The following is a 24,041-nucleotide window of genomic DNA, read 5'->3' on the forward strand; positions in this document are numbered from 1 at the left end:
CTAACATGTGATAAATATTCAAGAAAACACACTGGTGATACATTCCTCAAAAATTGCAAGTAGATTATCTATTGAAATTGGAATATGGAAATGCCTTACAGGAAAGTAATACCATATTAAAAGTCATTAAATAGACAATCATAGGAAAATCACAAAATTTGCATATTATGCAAATTAGCCATAATAATTTGCAAATGAGGAAAATAATAAAAAAAATTGGAAATCAAGTGCGGAAAACAATATAAATTGAACGGAAGCTCATGGTAATCTTTACAAATTTAATAATTCTTCAAATAAAAAAATGTTAATAAATCTCCATCATTTGCATATAAAATTATGAGCATCCTTGTATGAAAAACCCCCAGAAATTTTGAGTTTTCTCACACAAACAGTTAAACCCCCATTCAACAGAGAACAAGACCTCTGAAAGACTGCTGTAAGACGATAAAACTTGCTTGATCTTTCAAGGGTCTTTCAACGAACTTTCAAAGATCTCCGATGTCTTTCACGATTCCTGATAGATCTTTCAATTGTCTTTATGTTCCTCATGAGTCCCAAAACTTTTTGAAACGGTTTAAAACAGTCTTTCAGTGGTCTTACAGTAAAATTATTTTTTGATGATTTTTCAGTGGTCTTTCAATGAACTTTCAAAGTTCTTATTAGTCTTTCTATGATCTTTCGGCAGTCTCAAGATTTTTACGGAGATTACTGTAAGACTCATGAGAGATCATTGAAATATCATCGAAAGATAAATTAAAGACCAGGCAAAGTCTATGGAAAGAATTTTGAAAGATCACCTGATGCATAAACATCTCTGAAAGACCATTATAAAAAAGATCTCTATAGGACAGGTGTCTTTCAGAGTTCTTTGAGGGGTCTTTCTGAGCCATTCCACAACAGAAATGACAAATTTCGATGATCTTGTAGACTGCTGTATAAATTAAGACCTTGCCAATTTTTGGTCTTTGAAAGGTCCTTCAAAGGTCTCCCCTCTGTGGATCTATATCTGAAGTGGAATGTACATGTTATTCAAATAAGCATCCGTCATGTTATAAAATAATAATCAAGTAAACTTGTGATATTTTCCTCTAAAATTCCACGTAGATTATGTGTAACCTTGATGACCTTGCTTGGTTGATATTGACTTTTTTCATGAGCAGTTACCACCGGAGCAGATACCTCACTCATATCATGGAGCTCTGTTAATAGCTCTATGCTCATATTGTGCAATGAGTCAGTTCTACATGGGTCCCACTGTTTGAATGCTTCATATTTCTATCCAAGTCTTGCTCTCTCCTTGACTTGGTAGAGTCTTTGCTTTTCTTGCTAGTATAGTCCACGCTAGCATGCTCCTTGATTTGTTTTGTTTGTTTTGTTTGTGGTAACTCCCGTAGGAACTCGGCAGGACAGCATTTTGCTGGTAAACGCCAAGCTGGCATATTACCAATTACCTATGAAACATTTTACGTCTAGGTTAACCAGTCATAGTAGCCGACGTTATAGACGACAGATATCACTCTCGGGCCTTTTTTATCAAAGTGGAGACAATGGCAGAGTTGGGATTCAAACTCACAACCTTGCGATTATGAGTCCAATGCTCCAACCACTGGATCACACGACCCTTTTGTCAAGTCAAGTGATCAGCAAGTCAAGTGATCAGCACAAGAAGTCACAAGAAGTGATCAGCACAAGAAGTCACACCCAGTACAAATAAAATGTCGTTAGCTTCGAATATTTGGTCCTTGTAGCACATCACTTGTCTTGGTGGTGAATATGAGTACTTGCTTGAATCACGAGATCTCTGGGCATGGTTTATAAGAGTACCAATGAGCATTTGCCCATACGAGCAACATGAAAGCCATTCATAAAGTCATGATAAAGGCTTAAAGCGTATATAGACATCATTCCCAGATACAGGAATCATGATTAGATGTTCTTGCTGAATCCAGTTGCTGCTTCAGGATGAAGCATCCATATTCTGTTCTTTCCTCTTTGATGAATGTCCTAAGAATGGCAACTATCTCCAAATATTGTAGCTATAGTTTCTAAGCAAATCGTATGCAAATGATATCAATTTCCTGATATTTATGGCAAATGGAAATTCTTCAGTGAGACAATGAACAACCAAGCAGACGTTAACGGATGAAGGACTAAACCAGATTATTGAGGACACAACATAACGGATCACCCTTAACGTCCCCATCAAATACCATCCAACAATGATTAAACAGTGTGTACCCATTCCAGGATTTGTTTGCCACTTTGTGTTACTCATTGGTATACTGTGAGTATACAGAGGAATAAACCTGTCAGAAATCATGGTACGACTGAGGATGTTAGTCTGGAGGAATGCTGACATTCATAGTGTCATGCACATGTACTTTGGACAATCATACAACTCTCTGTACTGAAATCCGACAAGTCGAGCATAGGAGATTGAATGTTAATCAAGAGGACTTTGGCAAGAACCAAACCATTACCAATGTCTTCTTCCGACACAAGATGCCTCAATTAGACGCTGGACATAAGTTGTGTCAGAAAAAGAGTTTTATAGGAAGGCTTGCGCATGTTGAGCCCCTAAAGCATCAGTAAGGTGAAGCTCAGAATTGCTACACTAGGACCATAGAATGGTCACCATTTGTTGACCGGATTGGCAATGATCCAGGCTGTAACATGTTGAAAGCCCCTAATATCATGTTATCATGCTATGACTACATTGGAAGACAACTGGTTTTTAGTATTAGTATTTACCACTGATCATGATGATGATGACGCTGCTCTGCAAGTCCTGGAACCTTGTTCTGACCCAGGCATGGCCAGGAAACATATTTTTTAGTCAAGCGGGTGTAGCCCAAACTACTGAAGAAATTGTTAAACAAAACAACCTGCATGAAGCTACTAGGCCAGATGGAATCTCTGCTACACTTCTTAATGAGACTACTCATCAGATCTCACCTGCCATAAGTTTGCTTTTCTTGGCCTTCCTTCTGTCGTTCCAATCCATATAAAAAACGGACGTCAGCTCTATCAAACTACTCACCAATTTCAAATACTGTGCTTTATTCTTGCCAATCCCATCATCTTGTCAGACTAACAACATGGCTTTAGGACGTGAAGAACACATTTCCAGTATTTTACCTTAAATACAAATCATATTATGATAAGTATGCATGCTTAGTGATAGCAGCATATTGATTTGAACAACAGTCAATGTGAGAAAATCAAAATTTCTTGACATTTTCTATATATGGATACTTATTTGCATAATATGCAAATGAGGCAGATTGGCTAGCTTTTTAAAATAAAAACATTGTACTTATTTATTCATCGTGAAATTTTGTTCGAATTGCTTGCTTTTGACATTTAATTTATTTAATTTATAATATTTGTGTTATTTTCCTTATTTTCTTTTTTTAATGGCTAATTTGCATAATATGCAAATTAATTTTCAGGCATTGTGATGAATTCTCATGCTTAGTGATAGTAGCAAAAATGTCTACATAAATGAAATGTTTTCAAGCAGTCTATATGAGAACAATCACAATATCTTAACATTTTTTTCCATATAAGGATGCTTATTTGCATAATATGCAAATTAGGTAGATTCGCTGGCGCTTTTGAATAAAAACATTGAATACAGTTATTTATCATTACTTTTCGCTCAAATGAAATTGTTTTGGACACTTAATTTGTAATTTTTGGACTATTTTCCTTATTTTTCTAATTTTTTATGGCTTATTTGCATAATATGCAAATTTCATAAATTTCCACTGCTTGGATTTTTTGGGACTTTTAGTATGTTGTTAAGGGGACCTTCCTGGAAAGCATTGCAGTGGAAAATCAAGTGTTGCAATTAGTGGCGGGTCACCCCCCTATTCTGGCTAGATTGACTGGACTATATTAGGGTCCCCTAACACAAAAGTTAACGCTTAATCATTCACTTGATTTTTAAGATTGATTGTGCATTACAGTCAATAGAATCAAACGTAGAAAACTGCTCTACGATCAATGCTAAGCTTTGTGTTACAGGGGGGTTACAGGCCCTACAAATCTGCTTTTCGTGTGCAAAATCCCTTTCCGCGACACCCGCACCATACATGCATGTATATTACGACTGTTGGCTGGAGATATTCAAAATGCAGGACCTAAAATAGATTATGACATGGATAAGAAAGTGGTTTTTCAAACAAATCGAGAACATATTGAGTGAGGAAAAACTTACTGAATGAAGGCTTAGATATTGATCATTAAAGTCCATCGAATCGATATTACATTTAATGTGGATTATTGGTGGATCACTGGCAATTGATTTCATGGATCAGATCAACCTCTCCAGCCGAACATTTCGCATGCGTTGATATGTACACATCATATGCGATACCTTTGAACTCGTTTCCTTTTGTTTCTTTGTTTCTTTTGTTTACTCCTTATACACAAACGATATGCCTCTCGCACACGATGTGAGGGGCATTATGTTTTACATTCCCCAGAAATGGGGATTAGATTCAAATTCCGGGGGGACCACTTCCATTGATGAGTGGATACCAGGCACGACCATGGAAGTTCGGAAAGTACCCTAAACAAGGGAAGAAATTCTTTTCCAGATTATGAAAATGCATCTCTTAAGAAGTATTTGGCTTGTGAAACCCTACAAGTATTGGATATATATCCCTTTTTCAGCATTTTAAACATCGTTTTGACACCCTTATAACGTTACATAGGCCTATATACGTAACGTACCTGCCCACTCTGTCCCCTTTTACGGGTGGTCGCTACTGGTATCCACTAATCAATGGAAGTGGGCCCCCCGGGCGGCCTCTCGAGCTCTAGGAGGAGTCAAATGTGGCTTTGGAAAGTCGTCCTCAATCGGATAAATCGCTGTTACCATAGTAGCAACCAGAATTTTGCACACGAAACGCATATTGAATGTTTCCGTCGCAGATGCGAAACGAAAAAAAAAATATCATGTCACACAATTTGCATTGCAGGACTGAGTTTTACGACCATGATGACGGGCCCAAAAAGTCCCTTCCAAGGTCAACTACCGTTGTAAATAAGCGTCCGCGTCCTAAAACGAAAGGTCGGGATTGTCGCACCAACGCATAATGTCGTAGTTTTTCTAACGCATAATGTCACATGTCGCAACGCATAATGTCGCAGCAAATCGTCAACGCATAATGTCACATGTCACAACGCACAATGTCACAGCGGTATTTTCTTCAGGACTCGAGCTACAGATAAGATATAAAACATGCTTTGACTTTAAGTCAAAGCATGTTTTATATCTTATCTGTAGCTCGAGCCCTGAAGAAAATACCGCTGTGACATTACGCGTTGCGACATGTGACATTATAGAGTAATCCTGATTTCAAAATAATTTCTCTCTCTTTTTTGTGTCTCAAAATACTAAGTTAATATTCTGAGACACAAAAAAGAGAGAGAGATTATTTTGAAATCAGGATTACTCTTTGTATGGATATTTGTCGCTTTATTACCATTTCGTCTACTGCCTTTTCCCCACTATCGCATGGTCTGATATCATTTCGTCTACCATTAGCTGGTCAACTATCAACATAGTCCAATAACCATTTCGTCTAATTACCATCTCGTCTAATAGCCAGTTGGTCTAATAGCCGTTGTGTTTATTATCATTTAGTATAATTGTATTTTTTTTTCAGTTGGTCCAATATCCATTTTGTCCAATATCATTACGCCTATTACCTTTTGGTCTAATAGCCAATTGGTCTAATAACCACTTGGTGTACTCTCATTTTCGTCCATGTTCCATTTGGTCTAACTTCAGTTGGTTCGCTATCACTTTGTCTAAATCCATTTCGGCTAACACTCATTTGGTATCGTTGCCACGGGTCCAATCACCAATAGGTCCAGTCATTGGTTCTAGGACAATTACCCCACGGACAATCACCCTTCCGGACAACTAATCCCTGACAAGTTTACCCACCCGAGGACAATTACCCCCTGGACAATTACCCCCTGAGGACAATTACCCCCCGAGGACAATTACCCCCTGAGGACAATTACACCCCGGACAATTACCCCCGAGGACAATTACCCCCGAGGACAATTACCCCCGGACAACTACCCCCTAGGGCAATTTCCCCCCGGACAATTACCCCCTGAACAACTACCCCCCGATGACAATTACCCCTTAGGAAAATTAACCCCCCCCGAGGACAATTACCCCCGGATTACCAAAGAGCACAATTACCAACGGGAACAATTACCCTGCCCCGGGGACAATAACCCCCTAGACAAAGGGAGTGCACAGAGTTATGGCCTAAATTGTAAAATTACAAGGCGTTCTTGTGTATATTATCTTTGCATTTTTTTTGCTTACTGTATGAAAACTAAAGCCACATCTTAATCTGGAATGTGCACCAATTGTTTCATAATTCTTAGCTTCTTGTTAGATGAATTGTTTTAAAATAACAGGTTTATAGGTTCTTCTTGTCAATAGTAGTGTTGATGGTTTGCGTTACCGACTTTCAATATTTCTACCTGTGAAGGTGTCTTTTTAATGTTTTATCTATTTTCCTGATTTTTTCCTGAAATTAAACCCCAAATGAATCAAGAAAAAAATCAGATCAGTTGGAATCAGAGAAATTAGGCATTTGTGATTATTATGTCTAATCGTGTCTTTTCATGGGCCAGTTTACACATTTTCTGATGTACATATGCGTAGCTATATAGCGCAAGCCCCCACCCCCATTTTTCATGATGCAGAAGGCATTGCTAAAAAAAAAAGAAAAAAGGCGGAAAAGGAAGAAAAAATATGAAAAAGAAGAAAATGAGAGAGAGGGAGAGAGAAAAAAGGAGAAAGAGCGATATAAGAGAGAAAGTTATTAACATAAGATAAAGTAGAAAATATATTGAAAACCTGTGCCACCGACCCAGACCATTATAATGGTTCACGCCCGGGGGGGGGGCACTCAGTATATAATAATGTGCCGCGGAGGGGACCCCCATTTTTACACTCAAATTTCCGTTCCAAGGCATAGCATCTTTGTCTTATTGAGAAAAAGAACAAAGAAAGCCGCTCCAAGGCAAAACATTTTCTTCTTATCGAGAAAAAAGAAGAAAGAAATCCGCTCCAAAGCTTGTCATATTTTTCGTTACGCCGTTCCGGTCGCATTGATCTGCTACAATGAGCTGCAATTTTGGTGAAATGCGGCCGCAGAGCGCTGTCCGACCATCACCTCTGCGCGAGCGCACCCGGCGGACGTGCCGCCGGGCTAGCTACATCATGCACGCATGTCCGTTCCACAGGGATGCATCAGCACTGACACGCTAGCAATCCGTTCCAAGGACCCCGTTTTTTGTCTCGCCCGCGGCACACCCCTACCACATTTTTGGTCGAGTGCCCCCTTCCCCTGGGGGTCACGCTTGATTCGATTCCAGAGAGAAGGTGGGGGGTTTTCTGGGGGTAATTGTTTGGCGGTAACTGTCTGGGGGAATCATTGTCCTCGGGGGCATTTGCTGGGGGGGGGGTAATTGTCTGTGAAATAATTGTCCAGGGGGTGATTGTCTGGGGGTAATTGTCGTCGGGGTAATTGTCCTCAGGGGGTAATTTTCCGGGGGGGGGGTAATTGTCCTCGGAGGATAAATGTCAAGAGGTGGTTGTCCGGAAGGTGATTTTCTGGGGGGTAATTGTCCTAGAACCGGTGATAGGACCTAATGGTGATTGGACCCATGGCAACGATACCAAATGATTGTTAGCCGAAATGGGTTTAGACAAAGTGATAGCGAACCAACTGAAGTTAGACCAAATGGAACATGGACGAAAATGAGAGTACACCAAGTGGTTATTAGACCAATTGGCTATTAGACCAAAAGGTAATAGACGTAATGATATTGGACCAACTGAAAAAAATACAATTAGACTAAATGATAATAAACACAACGGCTATTAGACCAACTGGCTATTAGACGAGATGGTAATTAGACGAAATGGCTATTGGACTATGTTGATAGTTGACTAACTAATGGTAGACGAAATGATATCAGACCATGCGATAGTGGGGAAAAGGCAGTAGACGAAATGGCAATAAAGCGACAAATATCCATACAAAGAGTAATCCTGATTTCAAAATAATTTCATTCTCTTTTTCGTGTCTCAAAATACTCAGTAAAAGCATGTTTTATATCTTATCTGTAGCTCGAGTCCTGAAGAAAATACCGCTGTGACATTATGCGTTGCGACATGTGACATTATGCGTTGACGATTTGCTGCGACATTATGCGTTGCGACATGTGACATTATGCGTTAGAAAAACTACGGCATTATGCGTTGATTGCGACATTATGCGTTGGTGCGACAATCCCGACCTTTCGTTTGAGGACGCGTACGCTTATTTAGAACGGTAGTTCATTTTGGGAGAGACTTTTGGGCCCGTCGTCATGGTCGTAAAACTCCGTCCTGTAATGCAAATTGTGTGACATGAGATTTTTTTTTCGTTTCGCATCTGGAACGGAAACATTCAATTTGCGTTTCGTGTGCAAAATTCTGGTTGCTACTATGGTAACAGCGATATATCTGATTTAGGACGACTTTAAAAATCCAAATTTGATTCCTCCCAGAACTCGAGAGGCCGCCCGGGGGACCCACTTCCATTGAATGGTGGATACCAGGCGCGACCACACGTAAAAAGGGAAAGAGTGGGTATACGTATAGGCCTATGTAGCGTTATGAGGGTGTGTTTAGGGTGCTTTTCGAAACCCCATTGTCGCGCCTGGTATCCACTCATCAATGGAAGTGTACCCCCCGGCAAACCCCCCATTTCTGCGGAAAAGTAAAACATACTGCCCATTACATTGTGTGCTAGAGGCATATCGTTTATGTAGAAGGTGCTGGCAAAAGAAAAAAAACTCCGCAAATTTAGACGGTTTATGGCCTGTTGCATGCTGTGTACATGTCAACGCATGGGAAATGATTCGGCTTGAGAGGTGACTGACCCATGGAATCAATTGCCAGTGATCCACAAATAATGCACATTAAATGCAATATCGATTCGATGGACTGTAATGATCTATATCTAAGCCTTAATTCGGTAAGTTTTTCCTTACTCAATATGTACTCGATTTGTTTGAAAAACCACTTTCTTATCCATGTCATAATCTACATTTCGCATGTCTCCAGCCAGCTGGAGTCATAGCCATGATACAGGTACAGTCCCGCCGCGAGCTTAGGCAGGCAAATGGCATGGCATGGCATGCTGGTATCGTATGAAAGAGCTTTGCACACGAAAAGCAAGATCTATAGGGCCTGTAACACAAAGCTTGGCAATGATTGTAAAACAGTTTTCTACGTTTGATTGTATTGACTGTAATGTATAATCAATCTAGAAATTCGAGTCTATGATTAATCGTTAACTTTTGAGTTACCCGACTCTAATCTCGCGTTGTAGAGATTTGCGAAAGGTGCCTAGTATCGGTTGCAACAAGGCGTAACCTTGTTTTTTAATCCATACAATACAATGAGAAAGAGGACCAAAGAAATCACACGAGTGAGCACTAAAATGCATATATATGTGAAAATTCGTCGGTGGTCATCCAAACCGTCGTATCAGTCAATTTTGGTCGAAAAATCGATTTTTAGGCAGCAATTTATTTTATTTTCTGAGATATGAGAGGATTTTCATGGTGATGCCATACAAATTTATAATAATATGCGCAAATTCCATATGAAACGTGTACTACAACAGAGCGATACGACGTTTTGACTGACCGCGGTTTCAATGCGTGCGGTCAGCCAAACCGTCGTATCGGCACTGGGCAGTGCATTTAAAACCCTTTCATATTGCCCTTTTCATTTTTCACCGGCGAACTTCGCTTTCATACTGGCTGTTTTACCGGCGAAGTTCGCCGGTAAAAAGTTTCACCGGCGAAGTTCTCCACCTCTACAGTGCATATAAAAAAAAGTTTACACTTAGAAAAAAATCCTGTAAAATTATACATTTGTAATATCCTGACGATTTTTCCATATTTTAACATTGGTACAGGTCCATTTAAGCAAATGACGATAGAACTGTCAAAAATATTTCCTCTTGAGTGAGCACCACTTACTTTTGAAAAGTTAGTGAAAAATGATTTGCGCAGAACTTTGAAATAGTTATGCGAATAAAACTAGACCTTAATCATGAATAACACGTGGAATTTATCTAGTAAAATTGATTTGAAGATATCTTTTACCTATTTAACTTGTTTCATTGCCCAAACCGCTTCGAGGAGTGCATTGCGCCCCACCCCACTCCCCCTCACACCGAGGCCATCGGGACGATATTTGCTTTACACTGAGCTGTGATTTACATGAAATGGCTTAGGCTTGATTTTCATTTTGTTAATCATTGTCAAGCTTGGGAAAAATGTGGAGAAACATGAATTAAATAAAAAAAGAAATGTAAACCCACTTAAAATGATAAAAACTTAGTGAAAAATGCTAAAGATGTCTGATATAAACTTTGGTTCAGATTCGGTTATATCCTCAGATCCAGCAGGCACAAAAAGGGTAAAGGTTGTGTATACTAAGTGTTAAAATTTCAATTTTGGTGGCAAAATTATTAGAAAATACTTGAATCTATCCGTTTCATTTCAATTGACTAAAAGTGCAAGGGAAATGTATGAGAAATGTTTCGCAGGGTAAGTTTGATTTCACCCTTTCCCCTTGACACAGCGTACAAACGGGCATTTCTGCGCAAACAGATTTCTGCGAGCTTTACAAAAATGGACAGTGCTCACTCAGGTGTAACATTCCGTCAAAACTTTTACTTTCATTGGATAGATGAGACCCAAATCCCGGATTGTATGTGAAAAAATTACCCACATGTTGTATATTTTTAAATTCCCAGGGCTTTTTCAAAGTGTAAACTTTTTGTTGATACGCACTGTAGAGGTGGAGAAGTTCGCCGGCGAACTTCACCGGTGAAGTTCTCTTGTGTACCTTTCATACTGGACACTTTCCCTTCGCTGGCGAACTTCCCTGGTGAAAAGCGCAATATGAAAGGGGTATAAAAAGCGATAGGACGTTTTGACTGATCGCGCGAATTGAAGTCGTGGACAGTCAAAACGTTGTATCCCTTTTTTTCCTATGGCTTTTTTGTACAGAGAAAATCTTAGCCGGTCAAACCGATATTACAAGCTTGCAGCTCTTTTGCGATATTTTCTCGGATCCTTAGTTTTGTGTAAAAATAAAGATACCAATGTCAAAGATACCAAAGAAAATATCTTGGTCTTTCCAAACATGTATTTTTCTAGCATGAATTTGTTGATGTTGTAAGGCTGGGGAACTAAATGTGAATATAATAAATTTTGAAGTCGATTTTCTGAAATGGGTTTGCACCATCGTATGTGTGCTACAGCGAGTCGGATGACCACCTACGAATTAATGGGATACTGTCTAAAAAACACATTTTAACGAAAGATATCATTCAGGTTTCAAGTTTGGGTTAAATACTGAATTTTTACTTTCAAATTGGCCGCCATAGATATTGACTGTAATATGGATAATGCAAAGTGGGAAACCAATATTCATTGATAGCATAATTTTTTTTTATGTTTTATTGATTTTCAAAGGTTTACAATCATCGAATCAATATACATGTAACAAAAGAAAAAATAATCAGCAAAAAAATGAATAACAATAATGATAAGAATAATAATAAACATATAAAACACCAAAATATGGATATTGCAGCATAAGATACCAAATAAGCATTACACGCCACTTACAAAGCAAAACCCAAAGAAAAGTCAATCATCAAAAAAAGAAGACATCAATACTCCCATAAACATGATTAAAAGTCAAGTCCACCTCAGAAAAATGTTGATTTGAATCAATAGAGAAAAATCAGAAAAGCACAATACTGAAAATTTCATCAAAATCGAATGTAAAATATTAATATTAAATATTAAACAATATTTCAATTTTTACGAATTTGACGATTAGGACCTCCTTGCCTGAAGCACAAAATGTTAAAATAATGGAATTCCATGTGTTCAGGGAGGAATGAAACTTCATTTCACATGACAATGCAAGAAAATCAAAATATTTCATATTTCATATAATAAAATACAAAAGAAATAGTGAGTGAGTGATGTCATCAACTCTCTCATTTGGATGTAACTGGCTCGTTCATATAACTATTTTGTTGAAAATAAGCAAAACTTTAAAATGCCATAACTTTCTTATTTTACATCCGATTTTGATGAAATTTTCAGTGTTATGCCTGTTGAATTTTTCTCTTTTTATTCAAATCAAGTTTTTGTTGGGGTGGACTTTTCCTTTGAGTAAATTTAAATGAAGATGGAAATGTACACATGATACATGTATAAATTTCATGTGCTAAATAGCAATATCAGTTTTCATATGTTAAATCTCCATTTTTGAAAATGCACGGTAAGTTTATTATTTTTTTTGGCAATACCATATTCAAGTTTTTTATTAACAACAATAAAGGCTTTATAACCTTCAAAACTTAGTTGTTTATTTTGAAATTTGCATATATTAATAGAATATTCAAGTAAGAGAAACAAAAAGGTTAGGAATTTGTCAGACTCAAAACCAAACATTTTTTCAAATATAGAGTTTGTAGTTTATCAATTTTCTTAGCAATAGCCTTAATAGCTTCAACCCAAATGGGTTTAACAACAGGGCACTCTATAAACAGATGGACATACGTTTCAGGGGCAGCTTTACACATAGAACAGTTATGGGAGTCTTTTCTTTTAACTTTATACAAAAAAAATAGTTTAAACCTATTGCTCTGTGAAATAACTTACAAATAAAAAGAACGAATGCGCATACTAATAGCACATTTTAAATTATTTAGATGATTTTTTTTCCCAATCGACCCAACCAGTATCATCAAGGTCTTTCCAAAAAGTCATTTGTTTATCTGAAAGACATGGTTTTAATATAACTCTATATGCAAATTTGGGGACCTTGTGAGTTTTCAATACTTGGTTTCTTATTTTGTCAAATATCTTATCTGTGGTCAGGTCGGATATGACCAACCAATCAGATGGTATATTTTTTAATAGAAAATTGCATTTCTTCCTATCCTGTTTACTGACATCATAATCTAATACAAGTTCTTCAAAGAGTTTACGGCCAGGATTGGGAGGCTTGAGCAAATTACTAATATAAACTATTCCTTTGTCAAGCCCGTCTTGATACAAAAAAGAATGCTTTGATTTTGAACAAATATTCTTATTGAACCAAATGCACCGGCAAAAACCTATTGAAGAAAACTTTACATTGAATTCAGTTTTAACAAAATATTCTCTGAATAGGCTTATGCCGAAAGGGCGGGTGATGTCGCGTTAGGGTGTGTTGACATTAACGCGAAGATTCGTCCAAAGCCCCCCCCCCCCCCGGCTTGGCCGAAAGGGTGCGCTTGGAGCATTACGTCACGTCGCGTTCACTGGAACGCATCCATTCGTCCAAAGCCCCCCCCCGGAAGTGCCGAAAGGGTGAGTTTTATTTTGTTTTTAATAATAATAATAATAATACTAACAATAATAATAATAATAATTACAATAATAATTATAATAATAATAATGGTAATATTAATAATAAGTATAATTACAATAACAATAAGAAGAAAAGAAGCAGAAGCAGAAGAAGAAGAAGGAGGAGGAGAAGGAGAATAAGATAATGATGATGATGAACAACAACAATAACAAGAAAAATAATATCACCAACAACAATGATTAATGATGATACTAAAAAAATAATTATAATATGAAGGAGACGAAGAGGGACGAAGAAGAAGAAAAAGAAGAAGTAGAAGTAGTAGAAGAAGAAAATGATGTAGAAGAAAAAGAAGGAGTATACGATAATGATGAAGAACAACAATAACAAAAAAAAATCACAGACAATGATAATTATAAAAATACAAATTTAGTAATAATTATAATGATAGTAATTATGATAATATGAAGGAGAGAAAGAGGGATGCAGAGGAAGAAGAAAAAGATGAAAAAGAAGAAGAAGAAAAAAAAAACGAAGGAATTATTTTAATTACAATAATAATAATAATAATCTAAATAATAGCATGCTCCTTCTCCTATTGATCATAATAATAAAAATAAAAATAATAATAATTATAATGATAATTATAATAATAATGATGAAAAATGCTTAATGATGATAATGATAATAATAATGATAATAATAAGAAGAGGAGGAATAAGAAGAGGAAGAAGAAAAGAAAAAAACGAAGGAATTATTTAAATTACAATAATCATAATAATTAATCCAAATACTAACATGTTACTAGTCCTATGGATCATAATAATAATAAAAAATAATAATGATCATGAGAATTATAATAATAATGATAAAAATAATACTTAATGATGATGATAATAATAGTAACAATAATGATAAGAATAATATTGATAATAATATTAGTAATGATAATGATAATAGTAATAATAATGATAGTGATAATAACAATAATAATAATAATAATAATAAAGATAAGAACGATGATAATAATGATCATCATAATAATAAAATATCACAGATGATTATCATCATCATAATCTTCATCATCAACATAATATAAAATAATGACAATAATAATAATAATAATGAATTATAATAATAAATGAAAATAAAAACAAAATCATCGACCGAAGTGAGAGGGATCGAACCTGCAACGTCCGTTTCGAGGCGCCGCTCTCAACCAATTGAGCTATCGTGCATTGCAACCATGTCGTGGTCTTTTCTTCTCTAAGTATATATCCCCTGGTATTGCGCAATGCCCGAACGTACGCCGCGCTACATTGTCTCTGGTGACGATAATGTCGAAACGGTGATACGACGAAATTGAGTTCCTTTTCCGCAGAATCATGCATTTTTCAAGAAAGAGTGATGCAAGTACTTGCTTGAAAATATTCTTAAGACATTTCAACGATTCATTTTTATTCTAGGTAAGTTAAGCTTCTTTAAACTCGGATCATTTCTGTCGCCACTGTTCAGATATGCTATTGCAGCGATGAGCGGATAGTGTACTGTACCTAATATGCAGTGCAGCAGGCAGGAGCCACGGCCGCCGTGTCCTAGCGTATAGCCCTAGCGCTAGCCGGCCTGCTCATAGAGTTAACTCTATGGCTGGGCTGCGCTTGTGCGACTGTGCGTGCGCCGCTGAGCATTGACAAGCGCAAGGGGTCCAAAAGGAGTAAAAGGACTTGATATGCTTTGGACTGATATTGTAATTTTTGAATTAATCGGGTCTGGAAAAAAGACTTTGGACTTATATAATAATTTTTTAATTAACTGGGTCTGGAAAAAAAGACTTTGGACTGATATTATAATTTTTGAATTAACTGGGTCTGGAAAAAAGACTTTGGACTGATATTATAATTTTTGAATTAAATGTGTCTGGAAAAAAGACTTTGGACTGATATTATTATTTTCTAATCAACCGGGTCTGGAAATAAAGTTTTTGGACTTATACAATACTTTTTTAAACAACTGGGTCTGGAAAAAAGACTTTGAACTGATATTATAAGTTTTGAATTAACTGGGTCTGGAAAAAAGACTTTGGACTCACTGGGTCTGGAAAAAGGACTTTGAACTTATATACTACTAGTACTTTTTGAAACAACCTGGTCTGGAAAAAAGACTTTGGACTTATCCCCAAGAAAGATTTGCACTTTTGTGGTATATGAATGCATTCCTATAGGATTTTAGTTTAGAACGGATTCGTCAAAAATCCCTTTAAATTTATTACATTTGTGGGTAAAGTCATTATTACATTTGTGGCGATCAAAAATTATTACATTTGTGGGTAAAGTGCATTATTACATTTGTGGGCGAAATTATTACATTTGTGGGTAAAGTGTTATTACATTTGTGGGCGATTATTACATTTGTGGGTGTAACAGGGGGGGGGGGCTTTTCCCGAACATTCGCGCTCAGTACACTCAGGGGCTAATTGTGAAGGCGTACGGCCTAGTACAGTACGGCCGTACTGTACTAGGCCGTACGCCTTCACAATTAGTTGGGGTCTAAGTTTTAAGATTAATGTTTCGCTTAATTTGTATTTTTAAGAGAACTGGGTGAGGGGTAAAGATACTACTCTAAGCCCAAGCATTTATACTGGGTTTAATTTTGAAGATTGGTCTTAGCTGTGATTTTTGTTCAATATTTGTTTACTGTATCTTTTAAATAACCGGGTCTTGAAGAAAGACTAGGCATAATACTCGTCTTATTCCACAAGAATAAGAATATGACAAAGTCTTAGATGTTTTTAAGATAAAATCATTTTTAAATGACTGGGTCTGGAATAAAGACAACGCTCTAAACATGTGCTTTTCTACATGCATGGTCTTAATTTGGAGGATTGTTGGTTCTTAGATTCGTTGTTGGGGGTTGGGTTTTATTGATTTTTTATTCTTGAAATAATTGTGTCTGGAGGAAAGTCGATCTTCGACAATTGGTCTTCGTGTTATTCCACAGTAATCAGATTATTGGGTCTTCGTTTTAGAATATTTGTAAAAACTATTTCATTTTTTTTTCAAATAATAACCAAGTCTGGAGGAAGGATGTTTGCTTTACCCATGCATTATTGCAATGTTTTGTTGGGGTCTTAGTATTATTAAAAAAACTGGGTGTGGGGTAAAGACATATTTCTTTACTGGGTGTAACTTTGGAAGATTGGTCTTAGATTTGAAATTTTGTAAATTCATTTTTTAAATAGCCGGGTCTGGGGAAAAGAGTACGTTTTAAAACTGGCGTTATTCCACAAGAATAAGAATATGATAGGGTCTTATGTTAGAAGATTTTTTTGCGTATTTGTTTTAATGATTAGGTCTGGACTAAAGACAACGCTCTAAACTTCTTTTTAAAACATTTCTTAGGTTGAAGGATTGTTTGGTCTTAGATTTTGATTTTTTTATTACTATTAGCGTAATTTTGAAAAATAAAACTGGGTCGGGCTGAAAGACTACGCTTCATGTATATGTCCATGTTATCCAGCATTAATAAGATTATGGGGTCTTTATACTGTTTTGAAAATTTACATGTAATTCATAATTTTTAATAACTGGATTTGGAGGAAAGACTATGCTATATTTTCATGGAATTCAACATTACCAAGAGTGGAGGATCTTTTTTTTCAATCATATCTTATTTTGAAATAATCTGGTCTGGATGAATGTCTACACTTTATTTTCATGTTATTCAACATCAATAGACTGCGTGGTCTTTTAAAAAAGATTTGAATGTTTTAAATGACCCGGAGAAATGTCTTTGCGCTATATGAATGCATAAATATAGGGTTTAGTTTTTAGTTTTAAGTAACCGGGTCGAGAGAAAAGACTTTGGATTTTTGTGCTACATGAACGCTTACTATAGGGTTTCATTTTTGGTTTTAAGTAACCAGGTCAAGATTACGCTTGATTCTCAATTTACTCTCAGCGCACATATTCACAATAATACACCAAATAAGTTAAAACAACCACAGACATTAATTCCACCAGTCTTCATTAACTGGGTCTGGAAAAAAGACTGAGCTCGATTCTCATTTTTATTCCACTGGAATATCATTATCGTATCTTAGTTTGGACTTATATTATAATTTTTGAAATACCCGGGTCTGAAAAAAAACTTTGGACATATTGTATAATTTGTTTAGCAACTGGGTCTGGAAAAAAGACTTTGGACTTATATTTCAATTTTTGAATTAACCGGGTCTGGAAAAAGACTACGCTTGATTCTCAATTTACTCTCAGCGCACATATTCACAATAATACACCAAATAAGTTGAAACAACTACAGACATTAATTCCACCAGTCTTCATTAACTGGGTCTGGAGAAGACTAAGCTCGATTCTCATTTTTATTCCACTGGAATATCATTATCGTATCTTAGTTTGGACTTATATTATATTTTTTGAAATACCCAGGTCTGAAAAAAGACTGGACATGTCGTATAATTTGTTTAACAACTGGGTCTGTAAAAAAGTCTTTGGACTTATATTTCAATTTTTGAATTAACCGGGTCTGGAGAAAAGACTTTGCACTTTTGTGCTATATGAACGCATTACTATAGGGTTAAGTTTTTAGTTTTAAGTAACCGGGTCTGGAGAAAAGACTACGCTTGATTCTCAATTTACTCTACTCTACTCATATATCCACAATATAAGCCGTGTAAGTTGAAACAACAACAAAGACAATAATTAAACCAGTCAATAAACTTTGTCTGGAGGAAAGACTAAGCTCGATTCTCATTTTTATTCCACTGGAATATCGTTATCGTATCTTAGTTTAGACTTACCGGCTCTGGAAAAAAGACTGCACTTTTGTGCTATATGAAGACATTATGATTTTAGTTATTAGTTTTAAGTAACCAGGTCTGGAGAAAAGACTACGCTCGATTCTCATTTTTATTCCACTGGAATATCATTATCGTAGACTTATATAATAATTTTTGAAATAACCGGGTCTGGAAAAAGACTTCGGACTTAAATCATAATTTTTTAAACAACCGGGTCTGGAAAAAAGACTTTGGACTTATATAATATTTTTTAAACAACCGGGTCTGGAAAAAAGACTTTGGACTTATATAATAGTTTTTGAAACAACCTGGTCTGGAAAAAGACTTTGGACTTATCTCCAACAAAGACTTTGCACTTTGTGCTATATGAACGCATTACTATAGGATTTTAGTTTAGAACGGATTCGCCAAAAATCCCTTCAAATTTATTACATTTGTGGGTAAAGTCATTATTACATTTGTGGGCGATCAAAAATTATTACATTTGTGGGTAAAGTGCATTATTACATTTGTGGGTGAAATTATTACATTTGTGGGTAAAGTGTTATTACATTTGTGGGCGTTATTACATTTGTGGGTAAAGTGTTATTACATTTGTGGGCGTTATTACATTTGTGGGTGCAACACCCCCTGTTACACCCACAAATGTAATAATCGCCCAAATTTTGAAATAACTGGGTCAGGAAAAAGACTTTGCACTTATTAAAATTCTTGAAACAACCGGGTCTGGAAAAAGACTTTGGGTTTATATTATAATTTTTGAAACAACCGGGTCTGGAAAAAAGACTTTGGATTTATATTATAATTTTTGAAACAACCGGGTCTGGAAAAAAGACTTTGGATTTATATCACAATTTTTTAAACAACCGGGTCTGGAAAAAAAGACTTTGGACTTTTATTATATTTTTTTAAACAACCGGGTCTGGAAAAAAGACTTGGGATTTATATTATAATTTTTGAAACAACCGGGTCTGGAAAAAAGACTTTGGATTTATATCACAATTTTTTAAACAACCGGGTCTGGAAAAAAGACTTTGGATTTATATTATAATTTTTGAAACAACCGGGTCTGGAAGAAAGACTTTGGACTTGTACTTTGATGTTTTATTAACCCGGTCTGAAAAAAAGACTTTGCACTTTTGTGCTATATGATTACTATAGGATTTTAGTTTAGAACGGATTCGCCAAAAATCCCTTAAAATTTATTACATTTGTGGGTAAAGTCATTATTACATTTGTGGGCGATCAAAAATTATTACATTTGTGGGTAAAGTGTTATTACATTTGTGGGCGTTATTACATTTGTGGGTAAAGTGTTATTACATTTGTGGGCGTTATTACATTTGTGGGTGCAACACCCCCCCCCCCGTTTGTGCCATTTGGGGCGTTGTCGACATTGACGCGCCCTAACGCTCCCAACATACCCTTTCGGCCAAACCAGGGGGGGGGGGGGGCTTTGGACGAATCTTCGCGTTAGTGTCAACACCCCCTAACGCGACAGCACCCACCCTTTCGGCATAAGCCCTCTGAATATATACCATGTATGGAGTGATTCAGCCAATTGACAGGATGTTAATTTGTTCAAAATACTGAGAAGAGCATAGGATTTCCATAAAATATCACTTTTATCATTAAAATTACTTAAATTAGACATTTCAATTGATTTCCACAAGCTTTCATAATTATCATCCAGGAGCTTTTTGACCCATGACATTTTCTGTGCCACAGAGAAAGCATATGGATCAATCATTTTTAAGCCACCTCCACTAAAATCATTGCATATAAATTGTCTTCTGACCCTATCACTGCCACCACCCCATATAAATTTAAACAAAATTGCATTCAATTGTCTAAAAAATTTCTTGGGTATTTTGATACACAATACTGAAAAAAATAAAGAAGTTGTGGCAGCAATAGGATCTTTATGACACAGATCTTCCCAACTAGAGATAAATTTCTGGCGCGCCAACAGTTTAAAGTACTTTCAATGGATTTAAGTTTCATCTTATGATTAAGATCATATAATTGTTTTGTGTTCAATGAAAAATGTATACCCAAAGTTTTAAAAGAAAATTTATTCCATTTCAAACCATTCTCAGAAAATGGAGCTAAATGTGAACCCTTTTTTAGATCCGATCCATATTGCTTCTGATTTGGAAATATTGAGTTTACAACCAGAACTTTCAGAAAAATTATCAATTGTTTCAAATAATGATTTAAAGGATTTTTCAGAGCCATCAATAAAACAGGTAGAATCATCAGCTAGCAAAGAAATTTTCAGTTCAGTAGATGTACTTTCAATTGGAATTCCACTGATATTTTTATTTTGTCTAATAGCAAGAGCCATTGTTTCGATCACTAATAAAAACAAGTAAGGGGAAATGGGACACCCTTGAAAAATTCCTCTTTCCATGTTTATCGGGTTAGTCAAATGTCCATAATTAGTAACATAGCTTCTCTTGGAAGAGTAGAATACTTTCATCCATTTAATGAATTTGTCGCTAAAGTTAAACCTTTTTAATACATGGAAAAGAAAATCATGGGAACCACTATCAAAAGCTTTCTGAACATCCAAAAGAGAATTGCACCTGCAGTTTGGTTAAATTCTGTATTCTCTATATTATCATTAATTAACCTGATATTGTCCCAAATATTCCTGCCCCTTAGGAATCCAGATTGGTCAGGGTGAATCAAATATATGAAACATTTTTTCAAACGATTTGCAAGAGTTTTGGCTAAGATTTTATAATCTGTGAGCAAAGATATAGGTCTAAATTTTTTTAAATAGGAAGTGTCCTTTTCCTTCTTGGGGATCAAAGGGATCAAAGTAATAACACCATTTCTTTGAGAGGTCGACATTAACACATTATGTAAGGAAACATTGAATGAGTCTAGTAGCATATCAGACAGATCCTTCCAAAATACAATATAAAATTTTGCCGGGAAGCCGTCAAGACCCGGTGATTTAGTGTGCTTCATTAATGTCAATGTATCATATAGTTCCTTTTTAGAAATAGGCTTCTCAAGAAAATCCTTATCGACATCACTTATTAGTGGAATTTCAATAGATTGCAAAAAAGTATTTATTACATTACTTGATTCATCAGAAAAAAATCAGCATTGCATGGCTTCCTGTATGTGTCGTAAAATGAATGAATTTCTTTCAATATACAGTGCGTATCAAAAAGTTTGCACTTAGAAAAAAACCTGTAAAATTATACATAAGCGATATGCTGAAGATTTTTCCACATTTACACATTGGTACAGATCCATTTAAGCAAATGACGATATAACTGTTGAAAAATATTTCCGCTTGAGTGAGCACCACTTACTTTTGAAAAGTTAGTGAAAAATGATTTGCGCAGAACTTTGAAATAGTTATGCGAATAAAAGTAGACCTTAATCCTGAAGAACACGTGGAATTTAGCTAGTAAAATTGATTTGAAGATATATTTTACTTTTTTTACTTGTTACCTTGCCCAAACACTTCGAAGAGTGCATTGCGCTCCATCCCACTTCCCCACACACCGAGGCCATCGTGACGATATTTGCTTTACACTGAGCTGTGATTTACATGAAATGGCTTAGGCTTGATTTTCATTTTGCTAATCATTGTTAAGCTTGGGGAAAGTGTGGAGAAACAAGTATTGAATGAAAAATTAAATGTAAACCCACTTTGAATAATAAAAACTTAGTTAAAAAATGCAGGGGATGTCTGAAATAAACTTTTGTTCAGATTCAGTAATGTCCTGAGTTCCAGCTAGCACAAAAAGGGTAAAGGTTCTGCTTACAAAGTGTTGAAATTTCAATTTGGGTGGCAAAAGTGTTAAAAATTGCTTCAATGAATCTGTTTTATTTCAATTGACTAAAAGAGCAAGGGAAATGTAAGAGAAATGTTTCACAGAGTAAGTTTAATTCGCCATTTGCCCTTGACACTGCGTGAAAACGAGCATTTCTGCGCAAACAGATTTCTGCGAACTTTACAAAAATGGACAGTGCTCACTCAAATGTATTATTCTGTCAAAACTTTTACTTTCATTGGATAGATGAGACCCAAACCAAACATTGTATGTGAAAAGATTATCTACACATGTATATTTTTTTAATTTGCAGGGCTTTTTCAAAGTGTAAATTTTTTTTTGATACGCACTGTAATGGGTTGATTGACAATAATATCATTGTTTTCGTTTTTTTTTTTATTTAAAAATACTTTTCTTCTCTCTCATTCGTTTTTTCAAGATTACAAAAATATTTGGAACTCTTTTCTCCTTCTTCAGCCCATCGGATTCGAGAACGAATAATTAAACCTTGAGTTTCTTCATCTAAGATGTCATTTAATGCTTGCAGTAAAAACTCGTTTTCTGTAAAAAGCTCATCATTGTCTACATCACTACTTAATTTATTATCTATATCCTCTATTTCTTTTAAAAGATGTCTTTTCGCTAAATTCTTTTCTTTCTTTTTGCGTCCACAGTATTCTATACATGTACCGGTAATTGTACATTTCAGAGAGTCTCATGAAATAATGGGGTTAAAGTCACTTGCAGAATTAATTTAAACTCTTCGATTTTCTCTTTAACATTTTCTATAAACTTTACGTCATTGTGCAAGTACTTGCAATTCACATGATTCAGTTTCCAGAAGCTTGGACCCCTTACTGGTTGAGCGTCTTTAAATTTTAGAATAACAAGAGAATGATCAGATTGAATTCCTGGAACTATTTTAGATTGCACACAATTAGTGACAAAATTATCTGAAACAAGAATGAAATCAAGTCTTCATAAAACTTTATGGGATTTTTGATGCCTCGTATACTGCTTAAGGTTTGGGTGAAAATTATGCCAGATATCACAAAGATTAAACTCTTCTATCAGTAATAATAACATTTCACTTGCTTTGTTGAACAATGGGTGACCTTACCCCCTTGATAGTCCAGAGGCCCTAGGAACGCATTAAAATCGCCAGCACAAATCATTGAAGTGTAATTAAAAAAAAATCAGTGTCATCATTATTCGGACCATATAAATTGACTAAAATAAGGGGCACCCCATTTACTTTTGCAGATATTATCAGGTATCTCCCATTAGGATCAGAGTAAAGTGATTCTATTTCCATGGATCCATGGTTCCGGATCAAAATGGCTATACCCCTCGACTATTTGATGCATAGCTAGAGAACCATGCTTTTTTCACCCTGGGCAATTGCTGTTTCCAAAGTATTTCATCTGCTTTTAACGAGTGGGTTTCTTGAAGAAAAATAATCTCACTTTGGATCGATCTTAAATAATGAAAGACTTTACGTCTTTTCACATAATTTTGAATCCCTCGACAATTAAAAGTACATAATTTTAGATCAATAAACTTAGGGTGTGGCAAAATAGTGAAATATTACTATCATTAATCAAGATCTTACAGAATACGGGGATAACAGGACTGCATGAAACAATATGACTGTCAACATACAAATAAACATTTTTTTGGGGTATAATATCATTTTTATAAAAGCTGCATGAGATTGTAAACTGTGGTAGAAAAAATTGACATGATTAGACAAAAACAAAACAAAAGAAAAAAAAGAAGCAAAGAGAGAAAAACAAAAATTACAAAGCAAACAAACAAGAGTACGCTGGTGCACAGGATATCACGGCTCAGGGCTTCAAATAAAAAAAACAGCGCAAGCCAAATGTGCAAAAAACAAACGCAAACCATGAAACAAGCCAAAATTCACACAAAATGT

This window comes from Lytechinus variegatus, chromosome 4, assembly GCF_018143015.1.
Source record: "Lytechinus variegatus isolate NC3 chromosome 4, Lvar_3.0, whole genome shotgun sequence".
Lineage (NCBI taxonomy): Eukaryota > Metazoa > Echinodermata > Echinoidea > Temnopleuroida > Toxopneustidae > Lytechinus > Lytechinus variegatus.